At 47.1% G+C, this 15699-nt stretch overlaps 1 pseudogene across 1 annotated transcript in view; it reads right to left on the bottom strand.

Annotated features, from left to right (window-relative positions):
• Positions 1-7560: 7560 nt before the first annotated feature.
• LOC306791224 (glutamate receptor ionotropic, kainate 5-like) overlaps positions 7561-15699 on the bottom strand; it is a 30559-nt pseudogene continuing 22420 nt past the window's right edge. The window contains exon 12 of the transcript in view: positions 7561-8310. The product of the transcript in view is annotated as a glutamate receptor ionotropic, kainate 5-like (transcript). The remainder of the gene's footprint in view (positions 8311-15699) is intronic.

The raw sequence follows: 15699 nt of genomic DNA, 5'->3' as shown, positions 1-15699 counted from the left end.
TATTCTACTACTACTACTACTACAATAACTACAACTTCTTCTACTACTACTAATTCAACTACTACTACTACAAGTTCTTCTTCTACTACTACTTATTCTACTACAATAACTACAACTTCTTCTACGACTTCTAATTCAACTACTACAACTTCTTCCATTACTACTACTACTACAACTTCTTCCATTACTACTACTACTACTACTACTACAACTTCTTCAAATACAAATACTTATTCATCTACTAATACTTCTATTACTGCTCCAACAACTACTACTAAAACTTCTTCGACTGCTAATACTTCTCCAACTACTAATACTTCTACATCTATTACTACCACAACAACAACTACTACTAATACTTCTTCAACTACTAATACTTCTACATCTATTACTACCACAACTACTACTAATACTTCTTCAACTACTAATACTTCTACATCTATTACTACCACAACAACTACTACTAATACTTCTTCAACTACTAATACTTCTACATCTATTACTACCACAACAACTACTACTAATACTTCTTCAACTACTAATACTTCTACATCTATTACTACCACAACAACTACTACTAATACTTCTTCAACTACTAATACTTCTACATCTATTACTACCACAACAACTACTACTAATACTTCTTCAACTACTAATACTTCTACTACTACTAATTCATCAAAACGTTAGTCTGTAAAGGAACTCCACCACGGTCACGTGACTAAAGGAGCTAAAGGAGGACTAGTGTTAGTCGACTCACTCACACTCTTTTTAAGACACGTTCAAGCTTCTAAATTCACCGGAGGGGTTTTTGCTGACCTGTTTAATATCAGAGAAGTAAACGTTAGAATCTCACAGACCTTTCAGACATCTGACCAGAAACACATGAAGGAAACACTTTGACTTTGAGGGACCGCTGACTCATATCTGGGTTTCAGGACTCATTGATGCAGGTCTCTGTAAACCTTTGATGAAATGAAGACGAGGACTAAATGTCACCACAAAGTATGACTGACGGTCAAAAAAACCAAAATTGACCACAGAAAGACTCATGACAGGAAACGGAGTCATCAAAACTGTCGCGCTCACAGTTTATTCACACTAACTCGTCAAACTAGCGGCACACATGTAACTTTGAATGAACACCAGTGAAAGGTTTTATTTCCTGACATGAACGTGTGACGGCAGTTGGTCCATAAAGCCACCTGATGAAACACGTCCTGTGGATGAAGTGAGTCAGTGGCTCCATTCTCCTGACACCTGCGGGTTCAGTGAGATGCAGCACACCTGCACACACTCGCAGTCTGAGACGTCCTCACGTGACTCTGATTGTGGAACAAGTGTAGCAGGTATGTTTCAATATGAGATGTTTTTTTAGATTTTCAGGATGAGCTTTGTTTTATACCCACGGCAGGTTTTCAGATGAACTCTAAAACCAAACCTTGACTCTCACGAACTCGTGCAACATGGCCATAGAAACGCCTCGCAAACAAGTCGGCATCTGAAAGCAGCTCTTCACGAATTGATTCAACGGAACCGTTTCATTCTATCGTCATTCTAGCTCCTGATTCTGTGCTTCAGTGGACTTTTACTTTATGAACCGCAGACGTGTCAATCAAACAAACACCTGGAATGTGAATATGGCAGCAGCGTGTTAACCTTTCAGTGTTATCGTCATCACTCATTTGTGAAAAACACAAAATCATACATGGCAACAGAGTTATTTAGCGTATCATATTTCTCAAAATTTTCCTTTTGAAAACCGCCCGAACCTCAACAACGGAGTTTACCTGCAGACAAACGTTACAGGCGTGTTCCCACGGAATGCAAATCAAACGAACTTCAGGTGTTCCTTTTCCACTGCATGTTCAAAAATCTAAACGCAGCGACCAATGAGAGGCCGTGAGAGGTGTGCTCGTCCAATCAGGTGCAGGAGGAGTCGCTTCTTCATCCGACTGTCGTTTGAATGAAGCCAGTTTTGTCAGGTGGGAACCAATGAGAGTAGAGGAAATCAGAGGACAGTTTATTACAAGAACGGCGCTCATTCATCCAATCATTCATCATTTAAACTCAGTCATTGAAACTGTTGACATAACAGAAGTCGCCGCTTTAACCTTTGCGTTTAGTTGTGTGTGTGTGTGTGTGTGTGTGTGTGTGTGTGTGTGTGTGTGTGTGCGTGTGTGTGGGTGTGATTCAACACACAACAAGGTAAAGCTGTCAGGCCTGAACACGCCTGCAGCATTTAGTCAGGAATGTGTGTTACATCTTGTGTCAACTCCGAGCCATACAGGGAGCAGGAGAGAGAGGGGGAGGAGGGGGAGGGAGCAGAGGAGGGGGAGGAGAGGGAGTGGGAGGAGGGAGAGTGGGGAGGAGGGAGAGAGGGGGGAGGAGGGGGAGGGAGCAGAGAAGGGGGAGGAGAGGGAGTGGGAGGAGGGAGAGTGGGGAGGAGGGGGAGGAGGGGAGTCAAATGGGAGAAACCTAACCAGAAAACAGTCAACGCCTCCCGTCTGGTTTCACTTCCTGACTACAAACCCTCAACGGTCGGCTGTCGTGTTTCAGGTGAAGTCTCTCGGTCGCCATTGGGCGGCTCGTCATGACGTGCGGCTCGTGTTCCCCGTGAGGCTGAATTGTAATAACTTCGGTGATCTTTTCCTTTGGCGCCATCATTGGGTCAAGTTTAATGTCAGATACTTTAGTTTATGATCAAATACCTGCAGAACTGGTGACATAGAGACTGTGACACTGAAGGTTCTTGTGTTGAACACGAGGATGAACAGCAAACTATCTGAATACAAACATTCTTTATTCTGAAATAATCTTCATGTTTCAAGAAAAACAGACTTCAAGGACGAAGCATGTTTTTGTATCCGAATCACATCTTTAATATTTATTATATATTTATTGTATATTCCTAAATCTGCTGTCAATCAAAATGACACAACTCAAGCCGTAACTTTCTGATATGTTTTTTTCCGACTTGTGCAGATTTTGAAGCTGCTCGACTGTTCGTGTTGAGGGAACACGGCAACGAGTCCACGTGCACGTTCCTCTCTGTCCATGGAGCTACGCTAGCAGTTCCCCCTGCTTCCAGTCTTTGTGCTAAGCTAGGCTAACCCCTATAGCGATGAATCCTGTACACCTGAATATATGAAAGATAGACATGAACGTCATCCCAACGTGACCCCGTTGTGTTAACTGTGTTGTCTCCGTCACTCAGCCTTCAGCAGCGCGATGAGATAAATCACGCAGATTAATTCAATCTCGACACAAACAGTTTGGACGCTTTGTTCCTCATGAAACTCGTCACTTCCGAGTGGAACTGAGCGATTGCATCATGTGTCCAGATAAGATGATGTGCTACTTCTCTTTCGTGGATTCATGTGATTTCATTTCTGTTTTGGACTCATTCACAGATTCAAGTTTGTACTAAATGTGTGAAATAAACAACATTAACTGACTTAAAGGGGACATTTAACATTCTCTTGATCAGTTCATAGAAACAGTTGTGTTTCAAAACTTCTAACAAAAGATGACAAGTGTGATCCTGAACGCAGGTTTAACCTTACGGTACGCTCAAAGAACAAGATGAAGTAAACTGAGACGTGATGTGAAGTCGGTACACTGAACAATCATTACATTGAATCATAATCATATTTTTGATATTTCATTATAGTGAGAGATGTTTTACTTCAAACACAACTAAATGAGATCTTGTGAGCACTGACCTGAACACTCGTTTCTGTCTCGTGCTGCTCGTGCTCTGGCCTGCAGCGCCCTCTGCTGGTCGTTCCTGGTGTTACATCATCTCCTTCAGACATGAACACAAACCTCTGAACTAGCGGATCTCTGGAGATAAACATCCTGCTTCTGATCTGGAATTAATTATGTGATGCATAAAAAAAGAGCAAAAATAATTAAAGGAATCCGGTCAAAACTACAAACTACAAAGGTGAAGTAGATAAATAAAATAAAATACTAAAACACAAAGACAAGTTAAAGAGTAAAAACCTACACAATGAACAGAAGCTGCGAGAAAAACAAAAAATGCTGACATGAGAAAAATAAAAAGACAAACAAAAGAGAACCAAAAAACAACGCTTTAGTTACGCTGTAACAATAAAACGACATGAGAAAATAATCAATACAAAAATAAATACTGAATAATAAGAAAATAGAAAGTGAAAAAGAAACAAAAACTAAAACTAAATGAACACAACCCGACGAAAAAATGTAAAAGAGAAAAAAAGACAGAAAATAAAAAATAAATCAATAAAACAATTAATTCAGATTTGCAAATAAATAAAAGTAAAATTAATTTTTTTAAGACTGTTGAGCTACAATTTAATTCAATTTCTGAATAAGTTGTGTGAAATATATAAATTAGTAGATTCTTTGAGATGTTTGGTGTTGTCAGCTCCGCACACCTGGACACACCTGAGTGGCTGCACAAGGGAAAGGTCAAAGGTCGGGTATATAAAATAAACAACGTCACCAGCAGCAGTATTTTTTGGTACATTGACTGTTTTTTTAATCCAAACATGTGTCTATATGTTGAACATCAGAGCGCTGGTCTCCTACAGTCACCCCACACGTCAATATCAATAATAATGATAACAAGAGAATCATCAGATTAATATCCACCGGTCGTCTCCGTCCTCCTGATGAGCGGAGCACTGCTGGTACAAATGTGAGGAGCAGAAGAAATACAACAAAACCGCAGACAACGTGATGACAACGGGGTTCATTCATAACCACCAATCGCACGCACGCACGCACGCACACACGCACACACGCACACACACACTTTACATCAACATTCAGGTGCGTTTTTCTCATTTTCATAAACTATTTCTTGGTCTCACTTTCTAAACATTTTATACGGAAAAAAATAAATAAAAAAATGATGAAATGAACTAACTACAGGCACTGATATGAAATAAAAACCTGCTTCCATGAAATAAAAAAAGTCGACGGTAAAGCAATTACATGTGGAAATGTCAACGTCAGCTCTTATGTTGAGCAGCCGGTGGACACGGTGCGTCGATGTGTGGATCGGACGGCCGGTAACTTTTAAACTCTGACATCCCGGCGTGGTGATCGGATCAACATTACATCAATTTAAAGAGCTCAAGAACTCAAAGTTATAAAGAAACAATACTTCGGAAGTGAAATTACAATGACAAATTTCGTTTTTCTCTTTTGTTTCCCTGTGATGTGTGTGTGTGTGTGTGTGCAGCTTTAATACTCACCGGGAATATACACCACTCTGCTGAGGGACTTCCTCTGTTTTTAGGGACTGTTAAAAAATACTAGATTGTTGAAAACGGGCAAAAAACTTCAAACACCCTCAAAGTCTCAAAATGACACTGTAACAGTATTGAAATGCTACAAACTGGTTTCACCAATAAAATACAAAACAAAAATATTTAAAATGTTGTACTCCACTTTAAATCTGGAAATTGTCACAATAACCACCAATTTGCATATTAGAGGAGACATTATAGTACAATATACAACAATAAACTCTCCCTTCAATACATTATCATTACGTCTAAAGAGACGACCCCCTCAGCCAAATCAATCTTTTTTCGTACAGTCCCTTAAAGTTGCTGTTTGACTCCCCAACTCGGATATCGCTGCTACGTCTGGACAGGTTTTGAAGGATCGCAGTTGGACCTGATATTTATCTGATTTCTATAATTTGTCTGACATCAGTTTCAAAACATTTCATGTGAGCTGTAATTCCCTTTTAGGCAGAAGGAGCTTTTTTGGCTACACGCAATTCTTATGACCTTTACTTTGAAAAGGCGAAGCAGCAGATGCTTCCTTGTTTGGCGTGTAGCGGCGGTAAGCCGTTAAATTAGTTAGGAAGAGTTCAACGTTTTGGAAAATGCGCTAATTTTCTTTGTGTTTTCAGATGGATATCAATCTCGCATGAGGACCTGGATAGCCTAGCTTAGCATAAAGACTGGAAGCAGGGGGAAACAGCTAGCCTAGATATGTCCAAAGTTCTAAAATACACCCACTAACACCCCTGAAGCTCACCGATTAACATGTTGTATCTTGTTTGTTACATCAGCTGTTAGTTAGCTCGGTTGCCACCTCCACCATGCTTTAATGCTACACTGGTTACAGAGGATTGGCCAAAAAAGCATGGCGGAATGGCAGACTGGCTAAGTAGCCAGCTGGTAGCTACTCTAGTTAGCTAACTAGCTCGCTAATTCCACCGTGTAATAAAGCATAGTGGAATTAGCAAGTAATTAGCAAGCTGTCCACTTGTAGCTAGCTAGCATGCTCATTCCACCATGCTTTAATGCTACACCGGTTACAGAAAATGAGCTTTCCTACGCTGTGAATAGTGAGTGGATGAAGCGTTAAGATGTTCAATTTTACTCATTAACTTTGGCTCTACACTTCTTCATGTTATTACTCCACTGTTGGTTTTAGTCGTTACTGCAAAACCTCACTTCAGTGGATCCGTAACGTGACTTAAGTCCTTTAGATAATATAAAAGTTAGCCCGCAACAACAGTCGCAATGTTACACAAAATAATAGCGTTGATTTGAAATGGAATGTCCATTCTGCTCCTATTCTATTTCTTTGGCTTCTTTTCCTTTTCTTGTCCTTTTTATGGGTTGCCAAACGTCAGAAAAGTCTTTGTGCTACGCTAGGCTAACCAACACACAGACATGAGATTGAAACCCATCTCCACATCTAATTCTTGAAAAGAAAGCAAAATGGAGCAAAAATGGTTCATGTCACTGATACTAGTTTCTCATTGGTGGACTGTTGTGTAACCTGACACCTCAAACAAAGGTCCAGCCAACAGCTTTAAACAAAAACAGTGAACCCGTCTCCTCCCTGTCTCATTAAGCGCGTCCTTTCTTGGTGGATTAGATGCTGCATGGAGAAGAAGAACTGGCTCAGCGCAGCTTCGTACACTTCAGGTGAGTATTGACGCGTCAGCTTTGTGGATCACAGCACCGGTTGGTCAGTTTGTTTTCGAGACGTCTGCACAAAACAGCAACAAGGTTGTTACTAAGAGCTACAACCTGATCATTGACAACTGTACAGCGGCTCTGCTACGTGTGTGTGTGTGTGTGTGTGTGTGTGTGTACAGTCGGTCTCCTGCTATACAAACACCTGGTTCAGTATTCAAACGGTCAGAGAAAGAGTCCTCCTCACTTGGCACGGAGCATGATGATTGGCAGAGGTGCCCATTTGGCCGCCACTTCCTGTTTGTCTGTCGGCAGCCCTGCGATCCAATTGACTGTGAACACCTCAGCTGGTTTAATCCAAAATGGAACGTTCCATTTATCCTCCCTGCGTACAGTCAAGAGTGGTTTAATCCGTCCATCCCCTGTGGAAAGAGTACTGGTATGATCCACGGAGCCAAAGTGGCTTTCGTTTTCATCAACGACCCTTCAAATGGTTTCTTCCGTCCACACCTCCTGTTAGGCCAGTTTGGACTGATCGAGATGTGTCATTGGGGCCCAAAAGTTGGGTTGAAACCATGACCTTTGACCCCTCTGATGACGGCCCGCACAGCGTCCCTCTGCTTTAGTTGTGCCCCGTCAGTAAGTCCGTCAGCGGGCGCGTCGGTGTCTTCGGGGGCGGCAGCGGCCTCGGCGGCGGCGGCGGTCTGTTGTTGTCCAGCCGCGGACTCGCCGCCCCCCCGCCCCCGTCGCTCTCGGCTCTGTCCGCTGGGATTGGAGGAGGTGGCGGTGGGAGGCGGGGCAGCGACATGGAGCCGTGGTGGTAGTGGAGGTGGTGATGGGGGTTGTGGCGGAGGTGGTGACCTCCGGGGGGAGGAATGCGGGAGCAGGAGGAGGCGGAGGAGGATGAGGACGGGGGAGGAGGCGGGGGCGGCGTGAGCGTGGCCGGCCTCAAGCTCTGGATCCGCCGGCACTCCTGGCAGATTCGCACGTGGCTGCAGCCCTGCAGGAAGCTGCGCAGCGGGGCGGGAGGAGCCACCAGGGCCGACACCGGGGGAGGCGTGCTGGTGGTGGCGTTGGTGCCGAGCGGGTCCTCCAGCAGCCTCTGTGGCCCCGGCCCCAAGTTAGGGACCCCTCCCATACCTCCCCCGAGGCCACCCGTCAGCGAGCCGGCGCCGCTGTAGAGTTTCCCGTTGCTGAGGCGCATCTCCCGTACCAGCCGGATGGGGCGCGGCGTGGCCAGAGCCAGGCGCGACGGGTGACGCAGGACTCCGCCCCCGGCGCTGCTCAGAGGACGGCGGCGTCGGGAGCGAGAACTCTTCTTACAGGAGACGGCGTTTCGAAACTCCGTCAGCATCTCCTGACAAACAGAGACCTGAGAGCGAGAGACAAAGAGAAACAGGATTCACAAATATTATTATTCCATTAATTCATACACGCATACAAACAAAACAAGATTCTGAAATGCTCATTTATTCTCATGCAACTTTTAAAAATGTTTTCAAATAAGAAATGCTTTGACATTTTCTGAATGGTTTAATATTGATACATAACTTGTTTCTTTCCCGAAGAGAGAGACGACGTGTGTGTGTTGATGTGACGGAGGAGATGTGTGTGTGTTGGTGTGACGGAGGAGATGTGTGTGTGTTGATGTGACGGAGGAGATGTGTGTGTGTTGGTGTGACGGAGGATATGCGTGTGTGTTGGTGTGACGGAGGAGATGTGTGTGTGTTGGTGTGACGGAGGAGATGTGTGTGTGTTGGTGTGACGGAGGATATGTGTGTGTGTTGGTGTGACGGAGGAGATGTGTGTGTGTTGGTGTGATGGAGGAGATGTGTGTGTGTTGGTGTGACGGAGGAGATGTGTGTGTGTTGGTGTGACGGAGGAGATGTGTGTGTGTTGGTGTGACGGAGGAGATGTGTGTGTGTTGATGTGACGGAGGAGATGTGTGTGTGTTGGTGTGACGGAGGAGATGTGTGTGTGTTGGTGTGACGGAGGATATGTGTGTGTGTTGGTGTGACGGAGGATATGTGTGTGTGTTGGTGTGACGGAGGAGATGTGTGTGTGTTGGTGTGACGGAGGAGATGTGTGTGTGTTGGTGTGACGGAGGAGATGTGTGTGTGTTGATGTGACGGAGGAGATGTGTGTGTGTTGGTGTGACGGAGGATATGTGTGTGTGTTGGTGTGACGGAGGAGATGTGTGTGTGTTGGTGTGACGGAGGATATGTGTGTGTGTTGGTGTGACGGAGGATATGTGTGTGTGTTGGTGTGACGGAGGAGATGTGTGTGTGTTGGTGTGACGGAGGATATGTGTGTGTGTTGGTGTGACGGAGGAGATGTGTGTGTGTTGGTGTGATGGAGGAGATGTGTGTGTGTTGGTGTGACGGAGGAGATGTGTGTGTGTTGATGTGACGGAGGAGATGTGTGTGTGTTGGTGTGACGGAGGATATGTGTGTGTGTTGGTGTGACGGAGGAGATGTGTGTGTGTTGGTGTGACGGAGGATATGTGTGTGTGTTGGTGTGACGGAGGAGATGTGTGTGTGTTGGTGTGACGGAGGAGATGTGTGTGTGTTGATGTGACGGAGGAGATGTGTGTGTGTTGATGTGACGGAGGAGATGTGTGTGTGTTGGTGTGACGGAGGAGATGTGTGTGTGTGTTGATGTGACGGAGGAGATGTGTGTGTGTTGGTGTGACGGAGGAGATGTGTGTGTGTTGATGTGACGGAGGAGATGTGTGTGTTGATGTGACGGAGGAGATGTGTGTGTGTTGATGTGACGGAGGAGATGTGTGTGTGTTGATGTGACGGAGGAGATGTGTGTGTGTTGATGTGACGGAGGATATGTGTGTGTGTTGGTGTGACGGAGGAGATGTGTGTGTGTTGGTGTGACGGAGGATATGTGTGTGTGTTGGTGTGACGGAGGAGATGTGTGTGTGTTGGTGTGACGGAGGAGATGTGTGTGTGTTGATGTGACGGAGGAGATGTGTGTGTGTTGGTGTGACGGAGGAGATGTGTGTGTGTTGATGTGACGGAGGAGATGTGTGTGTGTTGGTGTGACGGAGGAGATGTGTGTGTGTTGGTGTGACGGAGGAGATGTGTGTGTGTTGATGTGACGGAGGATATGTGTGTGTGTTGGTGTGACGGAGGAGATGTGTGTGTGTTGGTGTGATGGAGGAGATGTGTGTGTGTTGGTGTGACGGAGGAGATGTGTGTGTGTTGATGTGACGGAGGAGATGTGTGTGTGTTGGTGTGACGGAGGATATGTGTGTGTGTTGGTGTGACGGAGGAGATGTGTGTGTGTTGGTGTGACGGAGGATATGTGTGTGTGTTGGTGTGACGGAGGAGATGTGTGTGTGTTGGTGTGACGGAGGAGATGTGTGTGTGTTGATGTGACGGAGGAGATGTGTGTGTGTTGATGTGACGGAGGAGATGTGTGTGTGTTGGTGTGACGGAGGAGATGTGTGTGTGTGTTGATGTGACGGAGGAGATGTGTGTGTGTTGGTGTGACGGAGGAGATGTGTGTGTGTTGATGTGACGGAGGAGATGTGTGTGTTGATGTGACGGAGGAGATGTGTGTGTGTTGATGTGACGGAGGAGATGTGTGTGTGTTGATGTGACGGAGGAGATGTGTGTGTGTTGATGTGACGGAGGATATGTGTGTGTGTTGGTGTGACGGAGGAGATGTGTGTGTGTTGGTGTGACGGAGGATATGTGTGTGTGTTGGTGTGACGGAGGAGATGTGTGTGTGTTGGTGTGACGGAGGAGATGTGTGTGTGTTGATGTGACGGAGGAGATGTGTGTGTGTTGATGTGACGGAGGAGATGTGTGTGTGTTGGTGTGACGGAGGAGATGTGTGTGTGTGTTGATGTGACGGAGGAGATGTGTGTGTGTTGGTGTGACGGAGGAGATGTGTGTGTGTTGATGTGACGGAGGAGATGTGTGTGTTGATGTGACGGAGGAGATGTGTGTGTGTTGATGTGACGGAGGAGATGTGTGTGTGTTGATGTGACGGAGGAGATGTGTGTGTGTTGATGTGACGGAGGAGATGTGTGTGTGTTGGTGTGACGGAGGAGATGTGTGTGTGTTGATGTGACGGAGGAGATGTGTGTGTGTTGATGTGACGGAGGAGATGTGTGTGTGTTGATGTGACGGAGGAGATGTGTGTGTGTTGATGTGATGGAGGAGATGTGTGTGTGTTGATGTGACGGAGGAGATGTGTGTGTGTTGATGTGACGGAGGAGATGTGTGTGTGTTGGTGTGACGGAGGAGAAGTGTGTGTGTTGATGTGACGGAGGAGATGTGTGTGTGTTGGTGTGACGGAGGAGATGTGTGTGTGTTGGTGTGACGGAGGAGATGTGTGTGTGTTGATGTGACGGAGGAGATGTGTGTGTGTTGATGTGACGGAGGAGATGTGTGTGTGTTGGTGTGACGGAGGAGATGTGTGTGTGTTGATGTGACGGAGGAGATGTGTGTGTGTTGATGTGACGGAGGAGATGTGTGTGTGTTGGTGTGACGGAGGAGATGTGTGTGTGTTGATGTGATGGAGGAGAAGTGTGTGTGTTGGTGTGACGGAGGAGATGTGTGTGTGTTGATGTGACGGAGGAGATGTGTGTGTGTTGGTGTGACGGAGGAGATGTGTGTGTGTTGATGTGACGGAGGAGATGTGTGTGTGTTGATGTGACGGAGGAGATGTGTGTGTGTTGGTGTGACGGAGGAGATGTGTGTGTGTTGATGTGACGGAGGAGATGTGTGTGTGTTGATGTGACGGAGGAGATGTGTGTGTGTTGGTGTGACGGAGGAGATGTGTGTGTGTTGATGTGACGGAGGAGATGTGTGTGTGTTGGTGTGACGGAGGAGATGTGTGTGTGTTGATGTGACGGAGGAGATGTGTGTGTGTTGATGTGACGGAGGAGATGTGTGTGTGTTGATGTGACGGAGGAGATGTGTGTGTGTTGGTGTGAAGGAGGAGATGTGTGTGTGTTGATGTGACGGAGGAGATGTGTGTGTGTTGGTGTGACGGAGGATATGTGTGTGTGTTGGTGTGACGGAGGAGATGTGTGTGTGTTGGTGTGACGGAGGATATGTGTGTGTGTTGGTGTGACGGAGGAGATGTGTGTGTGTTGGTGTGACGGAGGAGATGTGTGTGTGTTGATGTGACGGAGGAGATGTGTGTGTGTTGGTGTGACGGAGGATATGTGTGTGTGTTGGTGTGACGGAGGAGATGTGTGTGTGTTGGTGTGACGGAGGATATGTGTGTGTGTTGGTGTGACGGAGGAGATGTGTGTGTGTTGGTGTGACGGAGGATATGTGTGTGTGTTGGTGTGACGGAGGAGATGTGTGTGTGTTGGTGTGACGGAGGAGATGTGTGTGTGTTGATGTGACGGAGGAGATGTGTGTGTGTTGGTGTGACGGAGGATATGTGTGTGTGTTGGTGTGACGGAGGAGATGTGTGTGTGTTGGTGTGACGGAGGATATGTGTGTGTGTTGGTGTGACGGAGGAGATGTGTGTGTGTTGGTGTGATGGAGGAGATGTGTGTGTGTTGGTGTGACGGAGGAGATGTGTGTGTGTTGATGTGACGGAGGAGATGTGTGTGTGTTGGTGTGACGGAGGATATGTGTGTGTGTTGGTGTGACGGAGGAGATGTGTGTGTGTTGGTGTGACGGAGGATATGTGTGTGTGTTGGTGTGACGGAGGAGATGTGTGTGTGTTGGTGTGACGGAGGAGATGTGTGTGTGTTGATGTGACGGAGGAGATGTGTGTGTGTTGATGTGACGGAGGAGATGTGTGTGTGTTGGTGTGACGGAGGAGATGTGTGTGTGTGTTGATGTGACGGAGGAGATGTGTGTGTGTTGGTGTGACGGAGGAGATGTGTGTGTGTTGATGTGACGGAGGAGATGTGTGTGTTGATGTGACGGAGGAGATGTGTGTGTGTTGATGTGACGGAGGAGATGTGTGTGTGTTGATGTGACGGAGGAGATGTGTGTGTGTTGATGTGACGGAGGATATGTGTGTGTGTTGGTGTGACGGAGGAGATGTGTGTGTGTTGGTGTGACGGAGGATATGTGTGTGTGTTGGTGTGACGGAGGAGATGTGTGTGTGTTGGTGTGACGGAGGAGATGTGTGTGTGTTGATGTGACGGAGGAGATGTGTGTGTGTTGGTGTGACGGAGGAGATGTGTGTGTGTTGGTGTGACGGAGGAGATGTGTGTGTGTGTTGATGTGACGGAGGAGATGTGTGTGTGTTGGTGTGACGGAGGAGATGTGTGTGTGTTGATGTGACGGAGGAGATGTGTGTGTTGATGTGACGGAGGAGATGTGTGTGTGTTGATGTGACGGAGGAGATGTGTGTGTGTTGATGTGACGGAGGAGATGTGTGTGTGTTGATGTGACGGAGGAGATGTGTGTGTGTTGGTGTGACGGAGGAGATGTGTGTGTGTTGATGTGACGGAGGAGATGTGTGTGTGTTGATGTGACGGAGGAGATGTGTGTGTGTTGATGTGACGGAGGAGATGTGTGTGTGTTGATGTGATGGAGGAGATGTGTGTGTGTTGATGTGATGGAGGAGATGTGTGTGTGTTGATGTGACGGAGGAGATGTGTTTGTGTTGGTGTGACGGAGGAGAAGTGTGTGTGTTGATGTGACGGAGGAGATGTGTGTGTGTTGATGTGACGGAGGAGATGTGTGTGTGTTGGTGTGACGGAGGAGATGTGTGTGTGTTGATGTGACGGAGGAGATGTGTGTGTGTTGATGTGACGGAGGAGATGTGTGTGTGTTGGTGTGACGGAGGAGATGTGTGTGTGTTGATGTGACGGAGGAGAAGTGTGTGTGTTGGTGTGACGGAGGAGATGTGTGTGTGTGTTGATGTGACGGAGGAGATGTGTGTGTGTTGGTGTGACGGAGGAGATGTGTGTGTGTTGATGTGACGGAGGAGATGTGTGTGTGTTGATGTGACGGAGGAGATGTGTGTGTGTTGGTGTGACGGAGGAGATGTGTGTGTGTTGATGTGACGGAGGAGATGTGTGTGTGTTGATGTGACGGAGGAGATGTGTGTGTGTTGGTGTGACGGAGGAGATGTGTGTGTGTTGATGTGACGGAGGAGATGTGTGTGTGTTGGTGTGACGGAGGAGATGTGTGTGTGTTGATGTGACGGAGGAGATGTGTGTGTGTTGATGTGACGGAGGAGATGTGTGTGTGTTGATGTGACGGAGGAGATGTGTGTGTGTTGGTGTGACGGAGGAGATGTGTGTGTGTTGATGTGACGGAGGAGATGTGTGTGTGTTGATGTGACGGAGGAGATGTGTGTGTGTTGATGTGACGGAGGAGATGTGTGTGTGTTGATGTGACGGAGGAGATGTGTGTGTGTTGATGTGACGGAGGAGATGTGTGTGTGTTGATGTGACGGAGGAGATGTGTGTGTGTTGGTGTGACGGAGGAGAAGTGTGTGTGTTGATGTGACGGAGGAGATGTGTGTGTGTTGATGTGACGGAGGAGATGTGTGTGTGTTGGTGTGACGGAGGAGATGTGTGTGTGTTGATGTGACGGAGGAGATGTGTGTGTGTTGATGTGACGGAGGAGATGTGTGTGTGTTGGTGTGACGGAGGAGATGTGTGTGTGTTGATGTGACGGAGGAGATGTGTGTGTGTTGATGTGACGGAGGAGATGTGTGTGTGTTGGTGTGACGGAGGAGATGTGTGTGTGTTGATGTGACGGAGGAGAAGTGTGTGTGTTGGTGTGACGGAGGAGATGTGTGTGTGTTGATGTGACGGAGGAGATGTGTGTGTGTTGGTGTGACGGAGGAGATGTGTGTGTGTTGATGTGACGGAGGAGATGTGTGTGTGTTGATGTGACGGAGGAGATGTGTGTGTGTTGGTGTGACGGAGGAGATGTGTGTGTGTTGATGTGACGGAGGAGATGTGTGTGTGTTGATGTGACGGAGGAGATGTGTGTGTGTTGGTGTGACGGAGGAGATGTGTGTGTGTTGATGTGACGGAGGAGATGTGTGTGTGTTGGTGTGACGGAGGAGATGTGTGTGTGTTGATGTGACGGAGGAGATGTGTGTGTGTTGATGTGACGGAGGAGATGTGTGTGTGTTGGTGTGACGGAGGAGATGTGTGTGTGTTGATGTGACGGAGGAGATGTGTGTGTGTTGGTGTGACGGAGGAGATGTGTGTGTGTTGGTGTGACGGAGGAGATGTGTGTGTGTTGATGTGACGGAGGAGAAGTGTGTGTGTTGGTGTGACGGAGGAGATGTGTGTGTGTTGATGTGACGGAGGAGATGTGTGTGTGTTGATGTGATGGAGGAGATGTGTGTGTGTTGGTGTGACGGAGGAGATGTGTGTGTGTTGATGTGACGGAGGAGATGTGTGTGTGTTGATGTGACGGAGGAGATGTGTGTGTGTTGATGTGACGGAGGAGATGTGTGTGTGTTGATGTGACGGAGGAGATGTGTGTGTGTTGGTGTGACGGAGGAGATGTGTGTGTGTTGGTGTGACGGAGGAGATGTGTGTGTGTTGGTGTGACGGAGGAGATGTGTGTGTGTGTTGATGTGACGGAGGAGATGTGTGTGTGTTGGTGTGACGGAGGAGATGTGTGTGTGTTGATGTGACGGAGGAGATGTGTGTGTGTTGATGTGACGGAGGAGATGTGTGTGTGTTGGTGTGACGGAGGAGATGTGTGTGTGTTGGTGTGACGGAGGAGATGTGTGTGTGTTGATGTGACGGAGGAGAAGTGTGTGTGTTGGTGTGACGGAGGAGATGTGTGTGTGT

This window comes from Melanostigma gelatinosum (genome assembly GCF_949748355.1).
Source record: "Melanostigma gelatinosum genome assembly, chromosome: 17".
NCBI classification, from domain to species: Eukaryota; Metazoa; Chordata; class Actinopteri; order Perciformes; family Zoarcidae; genus Melanostigma; species Melanostigma gelatinosum.
This window is presented reverse-complemented; position numbering and strand designations above follow the sequence as displayed.